Below are 17,330 nucleotides of genomic sequence, written 5' to 3' on the forward strand. Positions count from 1 at the left end.
TGAAATAGACAAAGTTATTGAGGGTGTAGACGCGGAAATCGAATACCTTGGGAAGTGTTTGGGGGAGGTGAAGAAAAAATCGCAAATGGCCGAAAAAGAAAGCGAGAAAGCGACAATCGCGAAGGAGAGAGAGGAGCAACTCGCGTTTGAAAAAGCACAATGGGAAATGAAGCTTGATTACGAAAAAAAATCAGAGGAATTAGGTAGCAAAAGAGGGAAAGGGTTATCAGGCGATTCCGGAATGCACGCAAAGTTGCCAAAGCTATCAATAACGAAGTTTGATGGGTCCTTCGAACAATGGCTCTCTTTTTGGAACAAATTTTCTGCGGAAATAGACGCGACGGATCTGTCAGCAGTGACAAAGTTCGCTTATCTAAAGGAACTCCTTGTTACAAAGGTACGAGCCGACATAGATGGACTCCCGTTCAATCTTGAGGGGTACGAAAGGGCGAAGGCCATCCTAAAATCGGAGTACGGGAAAACGTCAGAAATTGTAAATGCATATGTAAACAACATCATGGGTTTGCCTACCATCACAAGCGCCAGTCCAAAAGAAATTAATGAGTTTTACAAAAGGCTTCTGTTCAATGTACAAAGCTTAGAGACGCTCGGGAAGTTACGTGAAGTCTCCGGAAATGTGAGGGCGGTGTTAGACAAACTGAAAGGAATAAAGGGAGACTTAGTCCGGGGACACGAAGATTGGCGAGACTGGGATTTCGCTAAACTGATTCAGGCAATTAAAGGTTGGAGAGACATAAATTCAGAAGGAGAAGAAAGCGATGGTGCGAGTGTGTCCAAGAGGAAGAATGATCGCAACGACTGGAATGCCCGCGTTCCGCCGCCACGCGGAAGGTCTTATCAGGTCCAACAACAAGCAAATGGAGGACAGATGCGCGGATGCGTCTATTGCGATGACACGAACCACACATCCGCTAATTGCACCAAAGTTGTCGCGGTCGGAGACCGCAAACGAATTCTGAGCCAAAAACAGTTGTGTTTTAATTGTACAAGTGACAAACACAGAGCAGACAGCTGTAGAAGCCGCGGGTGTCATAACTGTCAACGCCGACATCACACGTCAATATGTGATCACCCACCAAGCGGTCACACAACGAGGGGAAGATTTATGACGGCACAAAACAAAGGAACAGAGAGAGTCGTGTATCCCGTTGTTGTCGTAGAAGTAAATGGAATCAAATGCCGCGCACTCCTAGACACTGGGGCAGGCAGCTCATACGCGTCGTCAGCTATCCTTGAACACCTGGGAAACAAACCGCTACGAGAAGAATTCAAGCGCATAGAGATGATGCTTGGGTCAACAAACAAGGTCATCGGAGTTCATAGCGTGACGATTGGCAGCCTTGATGGAAAATTTCGATTGGAAACGGAAGTCACCAGAGTGGACCGTAGTACATTGCTATCACTTGACAACCCAGGATATGCTGGGATACTGGAGAAATATCCCTACTTGGATGGGGTATACATGGACGGCAGAGACGAGAAGCCTGAGCTACCAGTCCGCATTATCCTGGGTGCGAGCGAGTACGCAAAAATAAAGACAGAAACCATACCAAAGATCGGACGTCCCGGCGAACCTGTTGCAGAGCTAACAAAGTTCGGATGGACAATTATGTCACCAGGTAAAGAAGTTGACCTCTCCAATATGTTCTTGACCCAGACGACAGCGGCAGATTACGAACAACTATGCAAATTAGATGTTCTAGGATTGCGTGACACACCAGGCGGAGATCAAGCAGATGTTTATGAAGAATTCAAGGAACAATTAACACGAGGGCCAGAGGGATGGTACGAGACGGGGCTACCCTGGAGGGGAAACCACCCTCCACTGCCCAACCACAGAGCGGGAAGCTTGAAGCGATTAGAAAGTACCATTCGGAAACTGGAGAAGAACGGAATACTCCAGAAGTATGACGCCATAATTAAAGACCAGCTTAACGAAGGAATAGTGGAGCGAGTGTCAGGCCCACCAGTGGGAAAGGAGTTCTATATTCCACATAAAGCAGTGGTGAGAGAAGCTGCAGAGAGTACCAAACTTCGAATCGTGTACGACGCCTCTGCCCGAGCTTCAGAGAAGGCTCCTTCTCTCAACGAGTGCCTTCACGCGGGACCTCCGTTGCAGAACAAGCTTTGGGCTGTTCTTGTCCGTGCACGTTTCCACCCAGTCGCGTTAACAGGTGATATCAAGCAAGCGTTCTTACAAGTACGAATACGGGAAGAAGACAGGGATGCCATGAGATTCCACTGGATCACGGACTTGCAATCCAGGCGAGTGGAAATACTGAGATTCACGAGAGCTCTGTTTGGTTTGGCCCCATCGCCCTTTCTTCTTGGGGGAGTTATCAAACAACACCTGGAAGCCTGTCGTACCGAGAATCCGGACCTGGTGAGGGAAATAGAGAAGAGTCTATACGTCGATGACCTTATCAGCGGGGGACCCACCGTAAAAGCTGCCCTTGAAGTCAAAGCAGGCGTTACCCATGTCTTTAACCAAGCCTCATTCAAGCTGCACAAGTGGCATTCAAATGTTCCGGCAGTGGAGTCCCCTGGTGAGTCTCTTAGCGAAGATACTACATTCGCGAAAGAACAGTTGGGTGCACCTCAAGAAGGAGGGGGATCTATTCTCGGGCTTCCATGGAACAAGCGACAAGATACCATTGAAATAAATTTCCCAACTGACCGCACCCAAGTGACAAAGAGAGGGATACTAGCGAAGATAGCAAGAGTGTATGACCCGTTAGGGCTCGCAGCGCCTATGACATTGAGTGGAAAACTACTGTACCGAGACGCATGTGATTTGAAAGTCGGATGGGATGCTCAACTTCCTGGTCAACTGGGAACCAAGTGGTCAAGATGGGAAGCACAGCTACCAGTGAGCATTTCCGTACCCAGAGCCATACCTCAACACTTTGAAGAGATCAGCAACATTGAGCTACATTGTTTCGGCGACGCAAGCGGACAAGGCGTTTCTGCGGCAGTGTACGGTGTCATATCTCAACCATCCGGTGATAGTGTTGGGCTGATAGCAGCCAAAGCTAGACTGGCGAAGCAAGGCCTCACCATCCCCCGCCTCGAGTTGGTCTCCGGTCATATGGCGACCAATCTCATTGTGAACGTTAAGGAAGCATTAGAGGGTTTCCCAGTTGGAAATATGGTTTGCTGGTTGGACAGCAGCGTTGCGTTACATTGGATCAAGGGAGCAGGGAGTTACAAGCAGTTCGTAAGCAATCGAGTGCAGAAAATCCAGCAACACCCAGAAGTAAACTGGCGTCATGTGGGTACAAAGGACAACCCAGCTGACCTTGGCAGTCGGAGCGGAAGTGTGGAAAATGAAGAGCTATGGTGGGGAGGGCAGTTCGAGAGAATGGTTGGATTGGTGAAGAGAAGTCTACAGAAGACCATTGGAAACGGGTTCCTAACGTGGACCGAGTTAGAGGAGGTTATACTAGACGTAGAGGTTGCAGTCAACAACCGACCTTTAAGTTACGTGGAGGACGATGTGCAGCTACCGATCTTGACCCCCCACTCCCTGTTGTTTGGTCAACCAAATGCACTACTCGAGTTGGAACCGCACCGCATAGAAGACGGTGAATTACGCAAGCGAGCAAAGTATCTCAGACGATGCAAGGAGGCCGTCTGGAAGCGATGGACGGGGGAGTACTTAAAGGGGCTGCGCGAACGCCATCGTCTAAAGAATCCTGGAAAGCCCGAAAATCCTATTGTGGGCGAGGTCGTGCTGATCAAGTCGGACGACAAGAATCGCGGGAAATGGAAGGTCGGGATCGTCACGGAACTAATCAAAGGGCGTGACGGTGTTGTCCGGGGAGCAAAGTTGCGCACAGGGACCTCACATCTAGAGCGAGCAGTACAGCAGCTGTATCCGTTAGAACTGTCATGTGATCGACCGGGAGACGGCGACAGACCTCCAACGACCGAGTTGCGCATTGAAGCGCCAGCGTTCAGGCCTTCCCTAAAGTAGTCAGAGTCAATAAGAGTGGTTACTTTGAAGTTACTTGGGAGGAGTGTTTTTTCAATTAATACCATAATTTTAAATTGACATCATAAGCTCGAAAATTTTGGCAATCAAATCTAAAAACAGGGTAAGGTTCAAATTACACTGTAGATCTGCTGATACAAAACAAAACATTTTATGCCAAGAACAACTCTGACCAGTGACACAAGGGCTTTATAAATGTTTTATTGTAGGAATTGCTCACCATTCGGTATTATAAAAACTTATTTCACATTTTCCCTTTTAGAAACTGGATAAGAGACTCAAAGTGGCAAGTGAAGAAGAGAAGAGACAACCAATTTTCGAGGCCCTGCATCCTAGTCTTGTCTCTTCAGACGAGTCTGATGAAGAAGATCCCACATCAATGGTAACAAGGCCCCTTACCTGGAGGACAGAAGAACTTACCAACTTCTTCCATATACTAGACCAGAGGTATAAGTCTTCCATGACAAATCAGCAAAAGAGGCAGTCAGTGAACAGAAGGGTTGGTAGACCAAGTCATAGAAATAGTAGAGAGATCCCAGAAAAATTGCTCTGGGCCACCACCTAAATTTAATTTTAATTTTAGTATACAGTCACTCAACTCTCTTCCCTAGGACCATCTCTTATGAAGTTGCTACATTTATACCCAATTATACAGATGATGTAGGTCTACCATCTCCATTCTTTTATTCTGTCTGAATTTAGTTTTTAATTTGACAATTTGCTGATTTCAATTTTCTCACAAGAAACCACCTTAGTTGGCAAATGTGAAGTGAGACTTCTGTACAATCATGGTTGATTACAAGAGAGTTTGAAGACTGTAAACATATACATGTATAACATGTAATATTTTGAGCAATTTAAGTAATTGAGCAGCCTACATTTAAGTTATTGTCAGTGGATAGTGAAATCAGTTTCTAGAATATTTTGCCTTCCCTGACCACCATTTGGCACTTATGTCTAGGATTGAATGCAGGTGTTTTTTGGCAAACAATTCACATTATATGAATAGATTTTTGAACATTATCACACTACATTATCACAGAATTGTGCATTTAAGTGAATTTTTATTAGTGAGAAAAATTTATCATGCTCATTTTAAAGAGCCCAAAATCCTTGACATATCTGCTATTTTAGAGGTGGCTGCAATTTTCATTCTTCCTTTTAGAGTTCTCTTGTTCTCCATCAGATGGAGTACTCCAAGATTTTCTCAGTCCAAGTAAATATTTTCTCTTTAAGTAAATATTTTAGAAGTTTCAATGATTTTCAAATTTGGCTCAAACTGTTATAATTAATATATCAGAGTCAAAGATACATGCAGCCTTCACAGTTAAGGTTTAAGAAAATTCTGTCAATTAAATTTATTCTTCAGGTGCAATTTCAAACATTAGAAGTTTTTAAAATAGATCTAAGGTATAAAATTAAATGTAAGGTGGTATTCTCAGAATGTTGCCTTGATTCCCTCAGCACATGAAGTTCACATAATTATATTTTCTTCAAACCTTGACACTCATTTTTGCAAAATGTTTATAGTTTGTATATATAGACCCGCACATAATTTTTCAGACAGTCATCCTTCCAATTTTATAATATCAGTTATACTGTACGGGTTAAGTTTTGCCTCTTTTGGATTTAGAGAGAAAAAAATGTGTAAAGTGAAATAAGGATGACAAACATGATTGTTATCAGGCTCCGTTTTGGACTCTGAAAAAATTGTACCGCTAACATCATTGTGCATTAATAAACTTGATAAGAATTATTAAAGGAGTGCTAATCTTGTCTGAGAGAGGGAAATAGGACAAAATGCTTTGAGAACCTGCAGTAGAGCTGAGTCCAGGAAGTGAAATACAACGAACAGTAATTGACCGTGCGGCAGTAAACGCGGGAAAATGCATCCCTTGCACGAATTCACCGTTACAGAAAATACCGGAAAATGCATGCTTTCGACTGGTTAATACCAGTGAACATAACGTTAGAATGCGCAAAATGGCTGTAAATGGCAGAATACATGTTGTTTTCCATAGATTAACCGAACAACAATAAAAGGTAAAACGCCTGAAAATGCGTTTTCACGAAATTTCTCGAATTCACTATTGCGGAAAAACGTTGGAAAATGCATGCTTTCGACTGGATAATTCTTGTGAACATTTCGTTCACCGGGCGTAAAATGGTTGCGAACAAAAGAAAACATGGCATTTTCTATGCGTTATACGAACTGCAAACTCTGGAAAATATTATGTTTTCCCGTATTTACACACATTAACCTTCCCGGAAAATGCGTGTTTTCAGCTGTTAACTCCGGTGAATACGTTGTTGTTCACTCGGAAAATGCCAATGAACGAAAGGAAAACACGCTGTTTGCCATGTGTTAACCGAACGGTTAATGCCGGAAAATGAATTGTTTACCTGCATTTACCGCAAAGGAAAACTACCGAATAATGGAACGAATACTGGGATTCACCGATGCGAAAACGCGCAGAAAACGTCGGATTTTCCGTAGGCAAAACACGGGTAAACGATAGTAAATTGCCACGTTTTCCGTAAATTCAACCTTCGTTTTCCGTACGGTGAACGCTTGTTTTTTTGCCGTGATGGAATCATGCATGCTCATGTAATTGGACAACATATATGTAGGTCCTTTGTATCAGGAATTAGATCGATCTAAGTCTCCATAATAAAGAAAAGATGGTAAATTATTAAATAGAAGTAGTCAAATAGTCTACTCTTTTTGTTGTCAGTCAAGTAATTCAAGTATTTTTTTATTGCAGGGTAAGAAGATCGTTGGTGTCTCATGTACAACAGACCATGCTCAGCTTTATCTGCTCGCGGCCGTAAAAGACCCATCTAATAATCAGTTGGTCTACCACTGTAGCTGTTATGGTCATCATGGAAGTGGCCAGACTTCTATTGAGTGCGTCATGCATTACTGGGAATGTCCGCTGACCACATGAACGCATGAACCGAACCTTTTTGTAACTAGAGCTCATGCAGTGCCCAAACCATTAGCCCTGCTTAACTACTCATAACTTCATCCCTGCATGTATGCAATAAGTTTCAACAAGAAAAAATGATTTGCAATTACTTTATTATTTTTCATGTCCCATTGCTTTAAACAAGTGAGAACCGTTTTTAGTTCTCCTTAAATCACAGTGACTGCAGTCTTTCACTACATTTATTGTGTCTTTTTTTTCTCTGTACTTTTCGCTATGATTCGATATCATCTAATGCTTCATGATTAATAGCTGTGGGAACTTGCTCCGCCTCAGAGTCTGGGTCCTGGAACTTGCTGCATCTTGTGTCGTCTGAACCTTTTGGGTACTCACCAGCCCAGTGCAGACACTGAATCCACATGTTTATTTTTGTGAACACTGAACGCTGATGCATAAAAAAGGAAACAGCAAGATAAATCGCAACACTTACATATTGTAACCATCAGTTATCTTTCCGTTGATTTTATCCGTTTCACGTTTTAACTGCATGCGCTGTCACATTCAGCCAGTACTCCAATCTCATTCCGGCAATAAATATATGTTATTTGCCGGCTGGGAGGTCCGTATGGTGAAAAACTGTGACTGAGGTCTTGAAAATGCTGCCCGAGGCCTTCAAGGCCGAGGTCACAGTTTTTCACCATACGGACCGACCCTTAGCCGGTAAATAACATATTTATTGTTTTTTTACCCATCTCTCAAATCACTTACGACTGATTAAGGTTTTCCTCCCGTACATTTCGCTCACTTCTCTCCCGCAAATGAAATAAACGACTACAAGGATCTTTGGTTTAAAGAGCAATATTTGTATTTCAACGTATATTTTGTAACTCCTGCATCATAAAAATCTATTTTGAAATTACATTTGGAATGGTTTCTCTGTCAAAAACACCATTCGTCAATCAAACAACGAGTGGCTTCAGAAAGCGTCAACAGCGTGTGAACCGTGCATAAAATTACTTCAAGAGCAAGAAATGACTACAACCGAGTGTTTTATCAACAACTTTAGTTATCTGTACACCTGCAAAAATGTTTTAGTAGAGAAGTCCAAACAAAGGTGTTTCACAAAGTTTTTAATCTAAATCAGAGTCGTCGCTTATAATTATGTGGCGTTTTCTTGGAGGTTTTTCTTTGTTCGCGCCATCAACAACATTGAAGGTGAACGAACAGCCTTCGATTTTGCCAATTGTTGCACCAGAAAACAAGCCCTTGGCAGATGCTGTTTCTGGAGTAACTGGTGGATTAAGCAAAGCATTGGGTTTGGTTTTACTGGCAGATGCTGTAGATGCTTCGATCTCTTCTCTTGTCGTGGTGCTAGTGCTGTGTTGCACGTGCTCTGAGCGACTCAGGACGAGAGACATTTTGCGCTGGTGATCTAAAGAAGTCGATTTGTAAGAATCCAGACTTTTTAGATTCTTATGGCCGCTGAGCTGGGCCACGTAGTTCGAAGGAAAATCAGCATCTAGGAGACGGCCAATGGAAGTCTTCCTTACCGCGTGGTTTGTCACATTCCCTTGCAATCCCGTTCTTTTCGCCGCTATCTTCAAGAACTTTCCGAGGGAATTCTTTCCAAGTGGCGCGTTTGCATACCACACTGGATCATCTGCTTTTCGTTTTTATTTTATCGCTAAATAGAAAGGCGACTCTGGCTTATTCATCTCTGTCGGACGATGGCTTCTAAAGGCTTTGTAAAAGAAGACAGGACAGCGTGTGTTATTGCTGGCTTGTGCTGTGGGGCAGAATGGCCTTCCAGGTCCTTCACCACTGCGACATTTTGATCCTCTCTCCGCGATCCACACTAATTCTTCATTGCCTGTTTCACCATTTATTTGGAGCTTTACATCACCCCACTTCAGCTTTCTACTCTCATCACGTGCTCGGAACCCAAAGTGGAGCGACAAGAGCCACCAGACGGTTCTTTGTAGGACTTCAGGGTCTTGTTGACCAAATTCGCCGCGCTCAAACATCAAGTCTTCCTCTGCATCTGTCAAGGGACGAGCGGCCTTTGGGCGATTTCCTTTGCCAAAATGACGTAATAACTGCCTTCTTCTTGAGGCAAGAGCCTCACGGGACAAAGAGAAGTGCTGATCTTTCAGGATGTTAAGGGTCGAGCCATGGTCGTTCAGATATCTTTGTAGACTTCGATGAAATGAAGTCAGTGTCGCCGGCTCGTACTGGTCGCCATCTTTCTTCTTTATCTCCATAAAGAAACGGGACATAAGGACATTGAGGTCCTTTGCAGGTATGTCTTCAATATTTCGCTCTTCGCCAGCCGAAGTTAGGAACCGTTTCCAAACATTTATGTCGTAGAATGTTCTTTTCTTGAATTCACGCACTTCAAGCAAGAACTGTTGCTCATTGTACGGCTTTTCATTGACATTTTCATGTTTGTCAATGTTTTCAGTGTTAATGTTCTCGTCTGTATTACTAGGATAGAAAAATTCGCTCTCGCTATGTCATTCAGGGCTGTATGACTCCATTAAGGAGTGAAAATTATTGAATAAAAATGTAAACAAACTGTTTCGATTTTGTAAACTAAACCCTACAAAATCTCACGAAAGCGTTACCGTGGCCCGTGGGCAGAGATAGGAAAATACTGACCGGGTTGAGAACCAATCAGATTGCAAGATTCGTTACCGTGCCCTCTGAAAAAACAATAATGTGCAATTATTTGATTTGAAATGGAGCAGAAAGAATAAAGTTAGGAAAAAAAAAGATTGTTTTCCTAATTGTACGGCATCTACCAAGTTTCACCATGCCATTGTTTACTTGAGAATTTTTGGCCTTAGATAAGCCCTAATTGATAATCGATATTTTAGTTACATCTAATTGCTTCAAAAAACTGATCAGAAAAGAAATCTGGAGTGTAATAATGATAGGCAAAATGAAGGAAAAACCCCTTTTTTACCACTGAAAGCATTTTAATTTGGACAAATAAAGCGCGAACTTTGTCGTTAAAATATTAGTGTTCCTCTGCAACTATGAATAAACGCGTGTGGAAAATTGTTAGCCTGGAGCACTTAGGGATTGTCTTTATTTTCAGATGCCCAACAACCTCTTGATCAAATCTAATAACTTCGGCTTACATTAGAGTCCTTGCAGTCTCCGTCTGTTATGTGCGAGCCACTGGCTTTACAACTGTCAATCGGTACGGTCATTTCGTAGGTTCCAAATGGACTTCGACGTTCTGCTGCTCCAAGAAGTGTGTCATCACACGGTGAACCGCTGAGATTATGGCAGCTCATCGGTTAAAAGCGGTTATCGTCCTTGCTCATACTGAAGAGAGAATCCTCTGAAAATTTGCAAGCAGAAATGTTTTACAAACAATTTGAAAAGACAGCGATGCCCACCATGTCCAGACTTATAAAGGTTATATATTAGGCGTTTTTCAAAACGCTCCACGCTCCGTTTTCACCAGCGTTATTCTAGCATTAGTTAGTGATAGGAAGAAAAAACGCATCAAAAATTATGCGTTGAAGAGCGAAAACGAATTGGTGCTGTCAGAGTCTAATCTCCTCCGCAGCTACTTGACAGCCGCTCTGTAGGATGTCACTCCTTAATGATAGCGTTGCGTGACGCCCGGAAGAAGGGCTTTTGTGAAATACAATGTACGGTTAGCCTTATCATTACTCACTGTTTCCTTTTGCTTTTTCTTTGTTGCATCCTTAGGTATTAGTGATTGCAAATCGGTCGAATTCTAACGTCCGCCATGATCCTAAAGGCTGCCGGAATTCCCTGACATTCCCAAGAGCCACATGTCTTAAATTAAGATAAACCCTCGATGGGTAATCACCGCTTTGAGATTCGTCACCCTCTAGCTCAACGTACATCTACAAAAGGAAAAGACGAAAACAGAAAACAAAACATAACAACAAATCATAAAGATTAGGGCTAACAGAACTTAATTCGTACCGTCAGTTAGAAAAATTAGACTGAACGTTGTCTTTATTGACAATCAAATTCCCCATTCGCACCAAAGCATAAACATGTTTAAAAGCTGTTTTGTGAAACACGGTTTGACATTATTTTATTCGTAGGAGCTGCTTAAACTAATGTTTGTCGACCTCAAATTAAGTACATTAAAAATGCATATTACTGACTAGATGGAAAATCCTATTTTTGCGGGTTTCTGCCTCTGATTTTCATTCAGTTATGAACACGGTTAAACATGGTTCAACTAAATATATTTTTCTAGTGTGAATGGACTATAACAAAGTTGTTTCTAGAATGACAACTCTAAAAGACCACAGGAGCAGCTTGTTCTTGTGGTCAAAAATTCGATCGTTATGCATTTGAGAATCACAAAGCACAGCACTACGCCCAAAATTATGCTCACGTTTTTTCATTAATGAAAATTAATTTATGAAGTTCGTCGAACATCCGCAAGAAATGAAGAAACTTTAAGTCAACAATTTCATAGCAATAAAGATGACGTTCAATAGAAATGAACTAACATATAAATATTTACCACAGCAAAAATTGAAACAAGGCAACGAGCCAAACAGAGAGCTGGCTAAGTTTGCTCAGAAAGACAAAATGAAAAAGTCAAATGAAGGAAATAAAATGAGCGTTTAACGAGGTTTTACCTCAATTCAAGGGGGCTAAACAGCCAATTACTGAATGAACTAGCGAACGAAAAATAACAAAAAACAAAAGGTAAAACAAGGAAACAGTTGAAAAAAGATCAACAGCAACATTAACAACTGCAAAAAAAACAACATCCGTTTTATTTAATGGCTCACGATAACAAAGACAAAAGAAATACACCCCATACGACCTTGTCTTTAGCACTTTAAAATGTCCATTTATGCGTGGTGGTTGTGTGGCGAAATTTTGTGAAGCATCGCTGTCCCTTATTTTCGATACCATCAATTTCTTGAATTGCTCTTGTAAGCTCTAAAACCACTTGGAGATTTCCTGTTCCCTGCGCGGCTAACACCGCTCGCAGATCGAATTCTGCTAATTTTTCCTGAACAATCCATAGAGAACGAAACTCGAAACCTTTGTACAACTGGTACAATTGTCGGGAAAATCCTGTTTCTGTTTCTTCTAATCACAAAGATCCTTACCACCAGAATTACCAAGACTTTCAATTCCATTTCCTGTCTCTTCTAAGTTTGGAATGTCAAAGTTATGTCCACCGATTTCGTTATCCAAGTCCATGAACTTTGCTATGAGATCGATTCTTGCGGCACCGGCGATAAATAATCGTTCGATCTGTTCTTGAAACTTTGCCGAGTTTCGGGGTTCTGACCTCTCATCCAGCAGGCAAACAAGGTCCGCTGCAAGTCCCTCTTTGTTCATTTCCAGATTAGCCTTTTTATAAGAATATAAAAAAATTGTCATGAGCTGGATAAAACTTGGGCAACAGCAATAAAATTAGGGTCAAAGAAAGAGGCGCACAGACACACACACAGACAGAGAGTCAGAGAGACATACGGAAAACATAACAGGCCAACGGATAAAAAGAAAGACAAAGCAAATGACACTAGACGAATAAATCAGTAGGTAAACAAACAAATAAACAACATGCTATTAAGAAAAACAAACATTAGATATTAAAGATGCAGCATATCCATGATATTTGCCTGCATCACTTCAGGTACAGCAGCCACATCCATTTTTTCAAAATCCAATTCACTTGAGTCTTTCAGGGCAGCATAGTCCTTTCCAAATTATTCTGAAGTTTACCAAGGTCACATTTGCCAGCAAAATGTCTAATCACCCCGAGGGCTGATCCAAGGGCGGGGAAAGGATCTTACCCCATTGCACCACTAAAGAATCCTGTTATTCCTTCAAGAATGACGAATAGGTCTTCATTGTTAAATTTTGCTTTTTCGTACACGTCTGGAAGCATCCCCTTTGCTGTCAGTAGATTGTTCTTCATGCTTGCCTCCAGCTCACCAATAGCCTAGTGCAACAAAGAGAAGACAAAAAAATAATAATATTAGAATAAACTAAGACAAATTAATTATTGTTTTCAGTCGCTTACCGTTATTTAAGTTATTTTTCAGAGTAAACGTCGCCGAAAAGCAATTATATTTACTCGGCTTGCCTCCCCGCGGATTTGCGTATTTTTATTGGCGTATTCATTATTTTCCCAACCGACAAAAGATCTTATTTCGCATTCACTCTTGTCAGTATCGCGGAAGCAGCCTTTACGATACTGCAATATAACATCTCATAAAGTTAAGATAAACTGGTTTAATTTTATGACGAGAGATATTTGAGTTAATCTGTTAAGCTTTAAAACTCTTTACGGAGGCTAGTTTACGTTATCAATTCAGTTCGGTGATAATACTTAATTACTCTGTTATACTCTCCCATCAACGCAGTGCCACAGTTTCTTTAGCAATTTAACCCCTTTATTCATTAATCTATTTAAGATTGAAGTAAATCAAGGAAGCTAAACTCACAAATTTAGCCGATTGGCTTATCTTTAGCTGGAGTTTATCGAGGATTCCGTGGCATGAAGCGACTAGGGGTAATGCCACGCCCACTGGACTGGATGCTACTTTATCGCAAGTTACTCTTCATCCATCCGCCCACCTTCCCTAACACTTCACTGGTGCTCTTTAGTGGAGAGAAGTACTCAACAGTAAAATGTCTTCACCAATATTGACCAGCTTTGTCTTGAACCCAGAACTCGTCGCCCGACCAGTGCGTTTTCCGTTAGGCCTTTGCGTGTCCAACAAAAGGCTGAGGGACTAAGCTCCACTTCATTTCAAGGCTATAATCCCACGTGTTTCTCCCAAATTTATTAAGGGTCGCGGCATCTGGTCAGAGCAGAATACCTGTTTATTTTTTGTTTCCCTTGAAATAAATGTTTCAGAGAAGGACAGGACACCGTATGCAATGCCCACGTTGACAAGATTGGCTCACGAAAGTTTTTCGATTCGTGGTGTTTCAAGTAAAGATCGCCGGTATAGCATTATTCATCTTTGAAAAATGTAAGAGGGAGGACCAGTTGGAGATCTCAGTTTCACAGGTTGGTACTCTCTCGTTAAGAAATCGTTATATATTCGACAATGAGGTTTCGACTCTTACCAATACATATGCTCCCTTTTCGCTTATTGCTATTCGTTTGGCCTCAACCAGTCTGTTCTTTTGCTTTACGACTTGAAGTCTGGCAGCCTGTGGTAGTGCTTTTACTATAGTCTTAACGTCATCATGCCGTGTAATGGATTCTCTGATAACATTGTAAGAGTTCTCAAACGTTTCTGCACGATCTTTGATGACTTCGACCTGTTTCTTGAAGGCCTTCCATTTGATAATTGGTGCGAACAACTGGTTCTACCCAAATCTGTCATATCCTATTTTGTTTATAAAAGCCAGTCTTCTCTTTGCCACTAAGAAATAATCCAAACGAATGATTAGCAAGGGAGTTGATAAGTGCTTGTGTACCGCTTCAAACTCCCCATGGGAGATTACATTTCTTATCACCTTTTATGCGGATTACTGCCCTAGGTTTATTGATAACTTTTTATTTTTTACAGGCTGCGCCCCCAGTCCTACTTTTTTGTTCTTACCACATTTTAAGATCATCTATAATCAATTACTGTACAGAAGTACGACAACATGAATTGTATTCTTGAAATATACGAATTTATTGCCGGGCTGGATTATGTCTTTCACAAACTTCTTTTATGTTATTTATTTTAATGAGGTACATTAAACGACAATATATTCGAAAATACCGAGCCTTTTCTCAATTCAGATGCCCGAGCTTTGCCACTTGACAGTTTTACAACAAACTTGAACACAGCGTCGCTTTTTTTTGACATCGTTGGCTCAGAGAAGTTCTTCACCATATCTGGTCATCATCTTTATCAACTGCAGAGGATACTTTTTCAATTGCTTGGGACCCACACTAAATTTCTGAAGATAAGAACTTTCCACCTGACCATCGGAGCTCTTTGCGGCGAGTTCTTAAAGGAAAAATCGCAACAAAATTGAAAGGAGTTAAATAGGTATTTGAAGCGTAAACTTTAGATAATGTTTTAGCATTGCCTCGCCAATGAAATGACGGTAACAAAACCGAAAGGCGTAAAATATGCATTTGAAGCGTTGCCCCGCAAATTGAAATATGACCAAACTAGTTCCCATTCCCTTCCCAATGCAGCGTTGATGAAAACAATACATGAAAATATTTCATTTCAGTTTTATTTTCCGAACCAACGCTACAAGTCTAGAGAGGAAGAAGGGGAATGCTTAAACTTGAAACAGCGTTCCACCCTTCTCATGTGTTTAAATAATAGAATTCTTTGAAAAAAGACGAACCAAGTGCTCTCTCCCTTCCAATCTCACTCTTGGCAAACATATTCCGTACGAGAAGGGGGAGGGGAGCCATAACCTGGGAACCTTATTCCATTTTAAGGAAGCGTAAGACCGTCTAAAATTAAATTAAAGAATAAACAAATAAAAAACCTCGTCCGTTGCTTCCACTTCTTCCAGTTGCTCCACGAGCGGCCTCGCTGGTATTTCCGGATGATTCACACCAATGAAAACAGTTAACATAGAAACGTCCGCCGAAACATCTTTGCTTCCTCCTACAGTTTATCCCGCGGCGGCCACGTCTTCCTAAACCACCTGAAAACAACAATTTATTCCAATTTTTCAAACGATTCATTGCTCAGTTAATGCTTTTGCAAGTTGATCTTCCCATCTGTTAGCTGGTCATCCATCCACTCTCAATCCACTCGCATCAGATTCCTTTACGGGAATGAAGAAACCTCTAAAGTTTGCACCACTCCCAAAATGTACTTGGAGGCGCGGATTCCAATCTCACCCTTCTTTTCTGACTGATGGCAGGTAATTTTTGAGGATCTTAACTTCTCTTGATTTTATTCCGCTGGACGAACTGATGATTGTTGAAAAAACTAAGAGTGATAGTGTAGTTTGATCGTCCGGGTGAGTGTAGTCCTGAGAAGGACTGTTGTCGGTAGTGGTGACTGACGTTTCGACAACCTGAGCAGAAGTCATCACCAGAGTCAAGTGAAAGGTTGTTTTCAGTCGAATGTACTTAGTCCGGTTTTTGTACACTGATTGGTCAGTTTTGCCGTGATGTTATTGGCTGTAAGACTCAAGTAGCGAAGGTCAGTCGTGATTGGTCGGTTTGGATCCGTTAGTGAAGTCATTCTGTTTGGTTCGTTTGGAATATTAATGTCGCGGATGAGTCGTTTGTATGGTGCCAGTAGTGGTTGACACCTGTTGAGGGGAGTCTGTTCCAAGTTAGTAAACCAGCTTTCCAGGGTCAGTCGTTGAAAGTAGTTGGTACTGTAGGTTAGGCATTGCGCAGAGTCCCAGTCAATAGTGTGGTTCGTAAGTCGGTGATGTTCAGCAATGTGATGGTTGATATCTTTTATATCCTCTCACACTTAAATTGAAACATAAATTTAATTATTTGTAGGCAGGTTTGCGTGGAAATTAAAGGAATGGATGCATGTTACATAAAAAGAAACCCCGTACAATAAAATAAAAGCAGAAGCATATTGCCTACATGTCTATGCTTCTGAATACAGCTATAATAGGTATTTTTTAAGCTACTATCTACAAATGTAAACTGGGTGTAATTAACGGTTGCAAAAGCAATTCCATTCTTACCTTCATCCTTAAAGGGTAGTTAAAGGTACCTTGTGTATCAAATATATCAAGTTCAGTTCCTCCAGAGTCATAAGCCGGGCTTTTGGGGCTACAAAATAATAAAATAATCAACGAGTTATGCCAGGCCAATTTATCGAGAGTCAATTAAGTAATAGTTTCATAAAATCGTATAGAAAGTTTAAAATGTGCTTCATTTGTGCTGCACATACGGATTTATCGTTCTTATAGTTACTGATGAAATTCCGAGGGTGTGATTCAGTCAATTCAAAAGAAAATATCCACGCAGGTTACTGAAATGGTTCAAGAATTGCAAACTTATAGTGTGTTAACAAAACTTCCCTAAATTAAGTGAACTCAACAGATAATATCCAGGAAGGTTACAGAAACGAGCTCTCAAAAACTGCTCTTGAATTCGAAAACTGTAAACAACAATCATTTACGCTAATCATGTGCTTACCAGCGTACTTGTGAGCTCAAATTGCCAGGACCCCGTTTTATTACATGATCACAGCTTGGACGCTTCTTGCAAAATGCGATGCCTATCGACTTCAAAGATTGATTCTTCAGTTTCCGGCATTACAAAAAAATTCCGTATCGCATAACCCGAGCATAAAGTACGCCTCGAGATGTTGAGCGAAAAGGAAGTGGCTCCATGTTTTATGAGACAAACCTTTTCCTGAAATTCGAACGAATCGAGTAAAAAGCATGAAAACATAGCGCTGAAAAGC

The 17,330-nt window shown here is 41.4% G+C and overlaps 1 non-coding gene and 1 pseudogene across 1 annotated transcript; both read right to left on the reverse strand.

The window, feature by feature from the left end:
• Positions 1–7,216: 7,216 nt before the first annotated feature.
• LOC113665984 (uncharacterized) lies at positions 7,217–15,319 on the reverse strand. Its single transcript, XR_016188857.1, has 8 exons — positions 15,280–15,319; positions 14,702–14,927; positions 14,047–14,348; positions 12,588–12,910; positions 11,796–12,315; positions 10,634–10,899; positions 10,086–10,291; positions 7,217–7,387 (listed from the first exon to the last, which is right to left on the reverse strand). It is a non-coding gene; the product is annotated as an uncharacterized LOC113665984 (transcript).
• Positions 8,073–9,761, reverse strand: LOC149043006 (uncharacterized protein KIAA1958-like; annotated as a pseudogene).
• Positions 15,320–17,330: the final 2,011 nt, after the last annotated feature.

The sequence above is a fragment of the Pocillopora damicornis genome, chromosome 7 (genome assembly GCF_964200805.1).
Source record: "Pocillopora damicornis chromosome 7, jaPocDami1.2, whole genome shotgun sequence".
NCBI classification, from domain to species: Eukaryota; Metazoa; Cnidaria; class Anthozoa; order Scleractinia; family Pocilloporidae; genus Pocillopora; species Pocillopora damicornis.